Source organism: Camelus bactrianus, chromosome 6, assembly GCF_048773025.1.
Source record: "Camelus bactrianus isolate YW-2024 breed Bactrian camel chromosome 6, ASM4877302v1, whole genome shotgun sequence".
NCBI lineage: Eukaryota > Metazoa > Chordata > Mammalia > Artiodactyla > Camelidae > Camelus > Camelus bactrianus.
The window spans coordinates 58,928,293-58,942,566 of NC_133544.1; the positions used below are offsets into that span (position 1 = coordinate 58,928,293).

Sequence of the window (14,274 nt, forward strand, 5' to 3'; positions counted from 1 at the left end):
TGTATAAACTTTTATATCAAGACATAAAATGATAAAAACTTTGGTGAGGTTGAGATGAGAACTATCAGAACAAAATATTCAAAATTGGTAGAAGGAGGTATTACTGGTGGAAGAAAGGAAATTTATTTATTTATATACTTGTGATAGCATCAGTTTATAACATTATGTAAGTTTCATGTGTACATTAAATCTCTACTTCTGTATATACTACGTAGTGCTCACCACCAAAAATTTAGTTTGCATTCGTCACCCTTTACTCTCCCCTACCCCTTTACCTCTGGTTACCACTACTGTATTCTCTGTATCTTTGTGTTTGTTGTTGTTTGGTTTGATTTGTACATTTATTTTGGCTTTTCAATTGTTTATTTGGTTTTTATTTTCCACGTATGAGTGAAATCATACAGTATTTGTCTTTCTCCATCTGACTTATATCAGCATGATATCCTCAAAGTTACCATTCACGTTGCCGCAAATGGTAAGATTTTGTCTTTTTATGGCTAAGTAGGACTCCATTGTGCATATATATCCTTTATCCACCCATTTGTTGTGGGCATCAACATTGTTCCCTTATCTTGGCAGTTGTAAAAAAAAAAAAGTGCTTTGCTAAACACAGGGGTACATGTATCTTTTCAAATTAGTATTTTTGTGTTCTCTGGATAAATGCCCAGAAGTGGAACAGCTGGATAAAATGATAGTTCTATTTTTATTTTTTTGAGAAACCTCCATACTGTTTTCTATAGTGAATACCCAACTTATATTCCCACCAACAGTGTATGAGGGTTCTCTTTTGAAGGAGACTTACTTTAAATAAGGCATTGGCAATACACACACACAAGCAATGTTACTTAAATAGAAAGGGTTTAATCATATGGTTCACTCAAGGTCTATTAGTAGTCACTATCAGAACTTTGATTCAGATAATAATACATGATCAATGACAAGACAGTAACAAGCAATGAAAAGTTATAAAGCAACCAAGGGAAAAGAACAGAAGAGACAGGACTGATACACAGCACCAGAAATTTCTAAAAAGAAAACCTGAAGCAATTGACTCTGTCAGCTTAAGGTGCTTTCACATTCCTCTTACCCTGGGTGAGAGTTGATTCTGACTAAGCCAGACCAGCAGACAGAGAAGGTTCAATAGAAATAAAAATTGGAAAACTCAGCCTGGCTTGGTAGAATGCAAGAATGGGATCCAGTAGAGTGTTTAGTAAGAGTTTGTCTAAATAAACTTTTTATTTTGGAATAGTTTTAGATTTACTCAAAAATTTCAGAGATAGTACTGAGAATTTCCATATATCACATACCATTTCTTCCATTATAAATAGCTTATATTTGTATGATACATTATCACAATTAATGAACAAATAGTGATACATTATTACTAACTAGCATCCACATTTTATTCAGATTTCCTTAGTGCTTACCAAAAGCTGTTTTCTGTTCCAGAGTTCCATTCAAGATATCACATTAATTTAGTTGTCAGTTTTCCTTAAGCTCCTCTTGGCTGTGACAGTTACTCAGACTGTCCTTGTTTTTGATGACCCTGATAGACTATAGTAGAACTGGCCAGGTACTTTTTTAATGTCCTTCTATTGAGATTTGTCTGTTTTCTCATGATTACACTGGTGTTAGGTGTTTTGGAGAGAAATATCACAGAGGAAAAGTGCTATTCTCATCACTTCTTACCAAAAATACTATTATCAACATGATTCTTCACTGTTGATATTAATCTTGGTTACCTGGTTGAGGTAGTGTTTCAGATTTCTCCACTGAAAGTTACTCTTCTTTCTTCCTTTCCATACTATACCCTTTCAAAGGAAATACCTGTGTATAGCCCATACTTAAGAAGTGAGAAGTTATGCTCCATCTTCTTGAGGATATAGTATCGACATAAATTATTTAAAATTCTACTGCACAGGAAATGTGTCTGTTCTCTCTCATTTATTTATTTGCTCATTTATTTATCAGTATGGACTCATGGATATGTATATATCTTGTACTTTGGGTTATAGTTCAATACTCTATTATTTGGTTACTTAAACCATTCCAGCTCTGGCTATTGAAAGTTCTTTTAGTGGGCTTCTGTATCCCTTTGACATATTCTCATCATTATGTGTATGTGTGTGTTTTGAGCACTTCCTTACTTTCTGACGCTACAAGGTTCTCCCAGCTCATCTTGTATACTTCCTGCCCCAGGCCTAGAATCAGCCATTTCTCCAAGGAGCCTTAGTTCCTTTCATTGGAGAATGGTTCTAGAAACCAAGATCTGGATGCTAAGTGTATTTGTTGCTACTAGGTGTCCTTGCTTCTGGGCTCTCATAGCTAACTGAATACGAAAATACGTGGATGTACGTTAACCTTTGTATATAAATATGCAGACATACTTTGAAGACATTGCAAATTCAGTTCCAGAGCACTGCAATAAAGCAAATATCACAATACAGAAAATCACACAAACTTGGGGGCTTCCCAATGCACATAAAAGTTATGTTTATACTATGCTATGATCTAGTAAATGTGTAATAACATTATGTCTAAAGAAAACAGTATATATACCTTAATGAAAAAATACTTCATTGCTAAAATACGTTAACCATCATCTGAGCCTTCAGAAGGTTGTGGTAGTAGCATCAAGAGTTGCTGATCACAGATCACCATAACAAAGACACCAACAATGAACAAGTTTGAAGGACTGTGAGAATTATCAAAATATGACACAGAGACATGAAGTGAGCAAGTTCTGTTGGGAAAATGGCACCGATAAACTTGCTCAGCACAGGGTTACCACAAACATTCAACTTGTAAAAAAGCAATGTAAGTGAAGCACAATAAAACAAGGTGTTCCTTTGTCTATAAGTATTCTACCTGTGTCCTTCTGAATCTATAGTAAGCTAAAAATGAGTTTATGCTGATATCTCCAACTGATATTTCCAAATGGATCATTCTTGCCTTATTTATTTGTATCCTCCAGCTCTAGCAATAAGAGACTTGGCTCTCACCATCTGCCTTCCATCTACCTCTCTGCTCAATTCTAGTATATAGGCATGGTGGCTTCAGCATTTTTATTCCATACCCCCATGGGAAACAAAATTAACTAAAGCACACAGTTTATGTGAGTTTCTTCCTTTGCCTTTAGTCTTGTATCTCCACTCATTTCCAAATTTAATTAAGCCAACAACTTTTCTCCCCATTCCTTTAGTGAGATTGTTTTGTACTTGTTTTATGATTAGATTGTTTTGTCACAGTATGCATTACATTCTGGGATCTGTCAACCTTCTAAATGATTTTTTATTTGCATACATTATAGTTCGTTTTTGTGCCACGGGTTTTGACAATGGCAGAGTGTCAACCATCCATAACTCCAGTATCCCTGCCTCAGCCCAAACCTACCTGCCCCCAAACACAGTCAGTGACCTTGCCCTTAAAAAATAATAACTCCTCTGGAAAAAAATCTTAAGGAGCACAATCCCCTTCTACTTTCAATGTTCCACAATCCCCCGCCCAAGCTTCCTTGGCTTTTTACCCCCTATTCCCTCACTCTCCCACCTTTAGCTGCCTCCACTATCCTAAGAAAGGCTTTTTTTCCCCCTCTCTCCTGCCCTCACACTGTAAGAGTGCATTAGCAGGCCAGGTACACGGTCGATTTTTTCAAAAAGTAATGTCACAAGATGTCCAATAATAAGCAAAGATCCCATCATGACAGCACCAGCACCAGGAGTGTTAGTTCAGATGCAGACCAGAGAGACGCAGCTGCAGAGCTTAAGGAACAAGGAAAAAAGAAAACCTTCTACCATCCAGCAAAATAAAAACATTAAGCTCCACAGCAAAACCACCCCAAATGTTCCACTAGCGCAAAAAGAATTCAGAAGGACCTAGCTGAAATCAACTTTGATCCTTCTCCTAAAGGAAGTGCTAGATCTAAAAGAGTTAGCATCTACGAATGGAGACTGACCATACCTATTTGGTCCATCAGGTTCTGTGTATGAAGGTGGTGTGTTTTTTCTGGATAGCACATGTTCACCTGATTATCCATTTAAGCCACCAAATGTTACTTTTCACCCCAGAATATATATCACAGCAACATCAGCAGTCAAGAAGTCATCTCTCTGGGCATCCTTAAAGACAACTAGAGTCCTGCTTTGACTATTTCAAAGATTTTCCCGTCCATTTGTTCCCTTTCAACAGACTGCAACTCTGTAGACCCTCCGGTTGGAAGCGTAGTTGCTTAGTATTTGACCAACAGAAAAGAACATGACAAGAGATAGGCAACACAATTCACATAATTTGTATGCAGTGTGAAGGATCAGAGGCATCTTCTCACTTTATATATCTTTATAGCCTTTACAATATGGACTTCTGTGTATGTGTTATGCTGCTGATTCTACTCTCTGCTTTTATCCTTTGGAAACTGGGAGACTCCCCTAAAAGGGCAAGTGCTATCAAGAATAGAACTTTGTAGCTGTAGAGTATGGTTAAAACACCTACTTGCAAGTCTTGCTTCTTTGGATATTAAAATCTGTTTTGTAATTACATAAGATACTTGTCTTAAAGTCTGCCAAATATTATAGTGCATTGTGGCTTAACTCATTATCTGCATGAAGTTATAAAAGTAGCCATAGATGACTAGGAATTAGATCATTTGTAGTAAACTCACATCTGTTTCTGAGTATGTGGTTCACACCGTTGTGAAAAATGTTACACCCTTTACTTTTGTCATTTAGTAATTAGAGGATTTTCTCTTATCCTTTGTAGCTCAGAAAGCACCTGTTGTATCATCTCAAATACAATAAATAAGATCCAGAAGGGGAAAAAAATTAAGGGTTTTTGCAACAGCTTTATAAAATACAGAATTTAAAAAACTATCGTGTAATTGCTTCTTTACATGCTTATAATTTCGTGAGAGCTTACCTATCTTATCATGAATGCCCAGCACATGTCTAGCACATAGTAGGAGTGCAGTGATCATTTCAGAATAAACATACTAGGCTCAGTTTATCTTAATTAAAATAACCAATACAGAGTTTTCATTTTGAATTTTTTTTCTGATTTTCAAGTTTTTTAATATAAAATATGGAAAGGTAACTAAAAGCTTGAGATTCAATTTATTTTCTATAGGCATATTTATAATATAACACATTACTTAGCTCTATAGAGTCTTACTAACTCAGAGGGGATTCTGTATACACATAGTGAATATTTCATCATATCTTTGCATATACATTGAAAAATGTAAATAATTTTCAATATTTTAGATTTCCACTTTCGCAATGCTGCAAGAAATTTTGAATAAAGAAATTATATATTTTTATGCTGCAAATAAAAATATTCACAAACTTTATTTCCTACATTTGGAATATGTTGTTTCTACAGATAAACAAGGTCAAGCTTATAATTTTCATAAATGTGATTTTGCAAATTTTATAAAAGCTAAAACTCTTTTTACTGAAAGTAATGAACAGGTGATGGTTACATGCATAATGCAATTTTCACAAATGAAGGTAAATGTAAGTTCATATTTCTGTATTCAAGAAAAATATGAACTAACTCAATAAAGATAAGCAATATTAACCTTGAGGAGTTAACCATCAGAGTGAATGAGGGAAAATAGTATAATTAGCAATATATGAAGGTAGTCATTAAAGTGAACCAAGGCACATAATATAGTTTACAATATAATGTAAACAAAAGCCAAAGTTCCCATAGCAGCACAAACTTTTCTCCAATGTACACATACTGTATTTTGGATTACCAGTTAGAGTTCTAAATTTGTAGTTTCTTATACATGTGAGTAGTAAGGGTATGTCAGCATGGTTCTGAGAACAATAAGGCTTATATATTCAGGTTCAGTGTGTTTAAATTTGCAAGCTTCACACTTAGTTTCCTATATAGTTGACATCCCCTAAAATTATACTGGCATTTCAAGTTAATGCCATGGAATTACATTTATCTCACTTGTGGCAATGTTTGTAAGTACCTTTATTATTTAAGCTTGTATGTTTTAGGATGCATATATTATGTGGTGTGTGAAGTTCAGTTTTTAAAACTTTGATGATTAAATTTAGTAGTGTTAAAATATAAAGTTATATAAATATTAGGAAATCTAATAGTCCTAAATTATTTCACATAAGCAATAAAATAGTAGATATCATAAAATAGTCTTTGCTCATCATGGACAATTATATTGTTACTCTTTCTGCAGGGAAATTTTTTTTCTACAATTCTAGCTCAAATAATCCACTCCATTATAGCTATATCTTTACTTTGTTTATCTTCTTTATAAAATAAAATAGGGCTGTTTAAACTTACATTTACAAAGTTTTCACAATTATTTGCATACTAATTCTCATAAAATTTTTGTGAATGTGCCAGACAAGTGGTACTACAATTACTTGTATTTTACATATGGAAAAAGAGGCAAATACCCAAGGTCACACAAGTAGAACAGATTTGCAATACAATTGTTACTTAACATAATCAACTTCAATTTATATATTATTTATAGATAAATAAATGGAAAGTGGAAACAACTGGGGGAAAATCTTGTATTTTATTTTATACTTACATATTTTATTCATCTAGACATAAATCCTTATTCATTTTTATTAGGAGGCCATAATCAAATGCTTAGAATATTCTGGAGAGTCCTAGTGGCTCTTTATTTCAAAGAGAAATTGAACCTTTCAAGGTTTAACTTACTGAAAGCGTTTGTTCATTTTAAGATGGAAAGAGTTTAAAAGATGCTTTAATTTTACCAGTCTATCCACCCTCAATTTGAATGCCTTCAAATATTTATGTCTTTTGAATTACATTATGAAAGAGTTGGAAGGATTCATCTTTAAGTGAAGATTAGCATGAAGTCTCAAGTTAAATCATTTTGAAATTAGAAATCTCAGTGGCACACAATGAGGCACATAACAGAGCATCTGACATATGGGAGATAATTTTTTACACTTTTAATAGGTAGAATAAACATATAAAGTCTTACCAAACTTTCCAGAAAACATAGGTTTGTATTCCTCCATTAGTTAAAATATATTTATTTGATAAATAAGGGTATAAGACGTCAGAGATACAGGGGAGGATATGGCTTAAGTGGTAGAGTACTTGCTTAGCATGCACAAGGTCCTGGGTTCAATCCCCAGTTTGTCCTCTAAAAGAAATTCTAAATAAATAAATAAATCTAATTATCACCCCCCTCCCAAAAAAAATCAAGAAAAAAAAAGTCGGAGATGCCAAAAATAAGGATAAGGGTTAAAATTCCTCTTCAATTAAAAAAGTAACATATAGTAGTAAGAAGGCATATAGATGACATCAATATTTTAGCATTTTCTAGCCCCTAGAATTGTTCTAATTGTGGTACAAATATAAATTTCATGTGTCAGAATACAAATTTTAAAACAATGATGTCCGATTTCAGGGGGAAAAAATCACCACTTTTGAAGATAATGATAAATATTCAAGTTTTCCTCTATGAATGTAATATTTTTTGTCTAAGTCAACATACTTTACCATTTTTAAACTTTTCTCATCATATTCTTGACAGCAGGTTTTCCAATTTTGACAGCTCTTTAAAAGTAATTTTAACAGCCGAGTGATTTCTCTTCTAAGCAAAGTCAGATTATGTGAAATGTCAATGTAAAAACTATACACTCTGACACATAATCATTTTTAGTTGAATTTACTTATTAATTTTGCTTGCTATTACTAATAAAACATAAGTGCTTAGCTAATTGTATTGCTTTTTGAAATATTTTAAAGGTATTAAAACTGTATCCTTTTCACTACAAAGTGTCTCACTTTATCACAATTAGTTACTCTTCTGAAAATGGAGAGGAGGGAGGAGTAGCAATGCTGGGTAGGTAAGAGGCGATTGAGAGACTTGTTTAAACTGTAAAATGTAATTAATGTTCCTAAATTCTCAAAAGCAAGTCTACTCATTCAACATGAAGCTATTATAAATAAGGTTGCCATGAATATTTGTATACAAGTTTTTGAGTGAACATATGTTTTTGTTTCTTTGGGGTTCATAGGAATAGAATTGCTGGGTCATCTGGTAACTCTGTGTTTAACATTTTGAGGAACTGACAAACTGTTATACAAGGTGGTTTAGCCATTTTACAATCCCACCAGCAAATGTATCAGTTTCAGTTTCTCCACATCCTTGTCAACACTAGTTATTGTCCATCTTTTCTACTTTAGCCATCCTCATGGGCAAAAAGTAGTATCTCATTGTGGTTTTGATTTGCATTTCCCTGATGACTAATTATGTTGGGAATTTTTTCACATGATAAGTGGCCAGCTTAAAGTTTTCTTTAGAAAAACATCTATTCATATCTTTTGCCCATTTTAAGATTGGGCTCCTTTTTCTTGTTGAGTTGTAAGAGTTCTTTATATGCTCCAAATACATGCCCTTTGTTAAATATGTGATTGACAGATATTTTCTCCCAATCTATGGGTCAGAATATTCTTTTAACCTTAAATTAATTATATTTTAAGATACAGCTATGTGAAATGATTTTGTGTGTGTGTATGAATGTGTGTGTGTTTGTGGGTTTGGGAAGGGATGTTAATTCACCTGACAATTACCTTGCACTTGAGAATAGAACAAGACAAACCCAGTTCCTACATTTGAGTAATATGCTTGTTTTCATATTATGCAAATTAAACAAAGTAGGTGGAAGGAATTTTGAGTGCCCTTAAGTTTCTCCACATTCTCTATTTTTTCTTTTCCACTCTCTGCCCCTTAGTCTATGGATGCAAATAGGGAGCTGAAATAGAGAGAAATTGGGCATTTCTTAAAATGCTGTTATAATGACAAAATAAAAACATGTGTACTGACGTAAGTGTTAAAAGAAACAAACTTAACAAATCAGCTTTTTCAAATTGAGTTTGGGAATAAGATCTTCCTCAAAACATCCTAGAAGAATGCAGCTTTATCACAAGTTATTCCCAGGCTTTTAGAAGAGAACAAGAATCTAAAACAAATAATAAAGGTAAAGATTTTTGTGAAGAAAACTACCAAAAACCTAGGTCAGCACGATATGTTTGCTCTATGTTAACAGAATGCATTTTTCAGGTGATGGATCTCAAAGTCTTGAATCTTACCATTATAGACTGTAGGGAGCAATGATATTTATATACGTGCCCGTATTTATCCTTAATGTCACCGCACAGAACTTAATGCATTTAACAACCCTGTGTTAAATACTTGTTATGCACAGACACAAAATGCAACAAGGAACAAAGCAGACACAGCCCCTGTTTCATTCTCTCAAGAGACTCAGTTTAACTGATTAAGTCCTATCTCTGGAGAGCAGAAGTGCCTAGCATAATAGACCCTTATTAGATGTGTGTTCATTCGTGGCCACTGAATTATATAATACATACACAAAATAAAGTAAGACAAAAGCTCTGCCTTCAATAAGTTTAAAGTCTATTTATTATGACAGCCTGAAAAACAGATAGTATCACCAAAGTGTGATACATATCATGATAGAGGCAAATACAGCACTTCACCCAGTCTGCAAAGCAGGAGGTGGTTAAAATAAGATTTTTATCAAGAAAGTGACAGCTAAGCTGAAACTTCAAGGAGAGAGGTTGAAAAGTTGAAAAAGGAGTCGAAGTATTCTGGACCAAGGGAGAAGTAGGTACAAAGGTCCAGAGGGGAAAGAGATCATCAACACATTCCTTCTGATTGTAATTTCAAACATTTCAGAATAGGTAAATTTAAATTACTCTTATTCATACAAATGAAGTTTATAAATAGCCACTGACTAGCATCCTTTTTCAATTGAGAAATCTAGAATCTGTAAGAAGATTAGATTATTACGTGCCTGATATCAGAATCTTTGAAATTAACTAGTACATGGCATTGTTGATAGGACAGACCAGAAGCATCAGAGAGGAAAAAGACATCATTAATTATTACTTCCCCAATCCATCAGACACCATACAATCTGTAAACAATTTTTAAAAATTAAAACTTAGTAAAATGTTGTCTTTAGGCAGCCCTCCCCAAATCTTTACTTATTCATCCATCTATTCATTAAACAACTTATATCAACCAGCGCCTTGTTATAAGCCCTGAGATTATCACAAACTAAGATAAAAGACAAAGCTCTGATACCATGGAGTTTCTAGTAGGAAAGACAAACAGCAAGTGACATAAATAATACATTTGTTAAAAGATTAGGAGAAAAATAAAGCAGGGAAGAGTCACAGGAAGCATGGCGGAAGGGTTGAATTTTGATCATATGGTCTATAAGGACTCATTGGCCTCTAGGTAAAGGAAGGGAGTGAGTCCTGTGTAGCTGCCTGCGTGACTGAGGGAGGGGAAACTTTCACCACAGAGGGAAGAGGAAATGCAAAGGCCCTGTGACAGGAGCAGTCTGTGTATAACTGAGACAGTTGGGAAGCTAGAATGGCTAGAGAGAACAATGGAGGAAGAGGGTAAATGGTTATGATGAAATCAGAAGGGTAAGGAAGAGCACACAGGTCACACAGGGCCTTGTATATCTTTGTAAGGATTTTGGCTTTTAGCCTGAATGAAATAAGAAAACAGTAGGAGGCTGAGCAGAGAAATGAGATTATGTGAGTTCGATTTGAAAATATCCTTGCTACTGGCAGAATTAAAAAAAAAAAAAAAAGCTAAAGAGAGACACGGGCAGAAGCAGAGTCTGTTGTAATAACCCAAGTGAGACATGGGGAGTGGCTTGGACCTGAGTTATGGCAATGAGGATGGCAAGAAATGAGTGAATTTTGTATACATTTTGAAAAGAGCACCAACAGAAATTACTGACAAACTGGATGTTGTATGTGAAAGAGAGGTAACAGCCAAAGACAATTCTAAGGAATTTTGGTTTGTGCAAATGGAAGAATGGAGTTGCTTTTCCCTGAAAAGGAAGAGACTGGGTGAAGAGCAGCTTGAGGGAGAATCCCAGAAGGTTGCTTCTGGACACATTGAACTTAAGATGTAAATTTGCTGTCTGAGTGGAGATGTCTTGTGGGTGGCTGTAAATAATGGAATTCACAAAAGAAATCTGAACTGATCATTTATATTTATATTTTTATATATGTGTATCAGCTTATATATTATATTTTATATGTAAGTATATTTTACATAATTTATATTTTTATATTATTACTATATTAAACATATGCTTATATATTATATCAATGGAAATTGAAGCCTTGATAGTGAATTAAGTCCAACAAAGTAGTTATTAAGGATAGAAAAGAGAATTGATGTATTTACTGAACCTAAGGACACTGCAGCATTTGGAAGTCAGGAAAATTGGGAGGAAAAAAAATCTGAGATGGAACATTCAGAGGGAGGAAAACAAAACAAACATAAAACACAACCACACTGCAAGTTTGTTGTTCTGGAAGCCAAGTAAAGAAAAGGGGGAAAAAAATGCTTTAAGGAGATGGTGATCAATTTGGTTATATGTTAACAAGAGTTCAAGTAAGATGAGGCCTGAGAACAGACCACTGGAGTTAGCAACAAGGAGTTCATGGTTGACCTTGATAAAAGTCATTTCAGTAGAATGCTGGTGCTAAAAAAAATCTGTTTGGAATGGATTAAAGAAAGAATAGGAGGGAGAAATTGGAAACCATGCTTAGAAACTTCTTTTTCAAGTTTTATTTTAAAAAGAATGAGAGAAAAGGAAAGGTTGTAAAGGGAATGAGCCAGAAGGGGAAGTAAAGTCAAAAGTGAGTTTCTTAGGCATGCAAGAAATAACAGCATGTATATGTGTTGATGTAAACCATCCAGTGTCAGAGGAAACGTATATGGTGCAGGAAAGAGGAGAATTGCTAGACCCACCTCAGAGAGTCGGTGGCAACGGGACAGAATCTAGCACACTAGTTGAGGGCTGGCCTCCTTTTCTAGGAGTATGGTAATAAAAAGTCAAGTAAATTTGCACATGTAGAGTTACATCAATAGATGTAGAGGTAAGAGCTCATGAAATGTCTCTTCTGCTTGCTTCAATTTTCTTAGTGGAGTAGAAATCGCAGTCAACAGCTTAGATGATGATGAGGAAAGAAGTGTCAGAGATTTGAAGTGAGATATAGAATATTAATGAGCCAGGAAAGTGCAGTATGATCTCTAGACAGCATGAAGGAGCCGCTTGTGAAAAGTGATCCTAAATTTAAGGTGAGATCAGTCAGTGTTGTTTTGGGTTTTTTTTTCTCTAACTGCATTCAGTTGCCGGTGGGCAAATGTTGACTAGGTTAAGGGTTTGATTTAACAGAAGTGGTGCTTTATCCCACTAAGCATGATGAAGCAAGAGTAGGGCAAGGAGTGGATGGTGTTTGCTGGTGAGTGATTATCACTGATAGAAGGTCTTTAGAAAGTCATACCAGTTTAAAGTCAAGACATATTCTTAGCATTTTTAGATTTCATCATTCTAAATGTTATGGTACTCCTTGGCAGGACAGAACAAACACAAAGTTTTATATGAAACTTTTCATTTTATGGTTCTAGAAAAGATGCTTTTATTCTCTGCTAGTCTTTAAATTGCATCATTTGAAAACCAGAACCCTTCATTATCAGTACAAGTATTAGGATAAAGGTTTTTCTAGAATAGCAAAAAGTTTTTTTAAAAAAAATCAAAGAACTAGTAATGTTAAATTATCCCTGAGCGCACATTATTTAGTTCCTCGTTAACTTAATTGTTTTCCAGTGAAAGTGGAATGTGCAATATGCAAATTAAATAATATTACATGTCAGAGTTTGAAAGAAATATTCATTTAACATTGGAAGAGGGTTTTTTTTCTTTCCAAAGGAAATCTTGTTCATTTATTTTGCAAGAATTTTTGTTTGTCGCTATTTGTTTAAAACATAATACAATTGTGAGACCCAGTGCCTGCTGGCAAAGTTGGAATAGCTGTCAGCAGGAAATGGCAAACTAATAATAAGTGCTGGTAAAATATTTATATTATAGTTTACTGGGAAGCTGAATGTAGTTTTGTATTTCATTAGTGCTTGAGGCAATACATAGTAACATAGCTCTGCTTCAAAATAAGTGGATAGAATTCTAAATACTATAGTAACTTATCTTTCAACTATCTGCAGAGAAGAGAAAGAATTAATAATAATAAAGCCTTTTACAAGTTGAAATTTAAGAAATTTTAAACGCAGTCCATAGGGCAGTAATTAGCAGCATCTCACATTCAGTGTTATTGGACACTAGGCTGTTGGATCAACCACTTCTGTATGAGGCCTAGTAATTTAGCTCTGGTTCATAATTTTCAATAACAGAGCTATTCAAGAGGGAGGGGTGGTCCTAAACCACCAAAGAACTCAGAAGTATGGTGATGTTCAAGTACAACACTGTGTTTATGTACTCCCCAAAGTGTATCAAAGCTCAGATCCAGAGAAATAAAAGAAAAGTCAAACAAAACAAGCATTAGACTGCGTAAAATAAGGTATGGACAAGGCAAACAGGTGAGGCATTGTTTAGGTGGCTAAGGTAGATCAATATCTATTCTTCCAAGCCAGGAATCCTGCCTGCTTTCCTCTGGCGCTCTGCGGATCATCTTACGGCTTGCAGACAGACTGTCGCCTAAACCCAGCTGACAGACAACCTATTTCACCCCTGTAAAAATCATACCCATCTTCTTTCTTTGTGGTTCACTGAGGAGAGAAAAAAATATAACTGCCAAAATAAAATGATTACCAGATTGGTTTTACCACATTTTAACATCCCTTTTCATGAACTATAATTATGCAAGACTGGCTCCTAATTTCTCTTTCATACATATTTTTAATTTATTCAATGAAATGTAAGTATATTGTGAGCATAATAATGTGTATACATGTGTGTACATGTGTGTGTATGCAGAGGTGGCCAAATTTATCCAAACAGTAAATAAACACATGTAAAGTATCTTGCACATAATAATCACTCAGTAAATATTAGTTAATATTAATATTCCTACCATAATTTTTAAAACACAACAGAGGGATTCATAAAGAATCAACTGAAAAATGAGAGAATAGATGTTTACAATTATAATTCATAGGCTAGAGGTAATATTTCAGTAATTTTTAAGACATTTAACAAGTTCATGATAGCTGAACTTTGAGTAAATGATAGAAAATTAGATTATGTTTTGTGACGTAGTACCATCAATTTGCTTTCTTCTGACAAACTACAAGTTCAGGCATAACCATTAGTTATCTTAGTTTTCCTATATAAAGTTTTAATTCTGGTGGGAAAATCAAAATCAGAAATGTTTTCTCAAAAATAAGTATTATACTTTGGTTAT

The 14,274-nt window shown here is 34.2% G+C and overlaps 1 pseudogene; it reads left to right on the plus strand.

Annotated features, from left to right (window-relative positions):
• The first annotated feature begins 3,671 nt into the window (after positions 1 to 3,671).
• On the plus strand, positions 3,672 to 4,268 carry LOC105075270 (ubiquitin-conjugating enzyme E2 E3 pseudogene; annotated as a pseudogene).
• Positions 4,269 to 14,274: the final 10,006 nt, after the last annotated feature.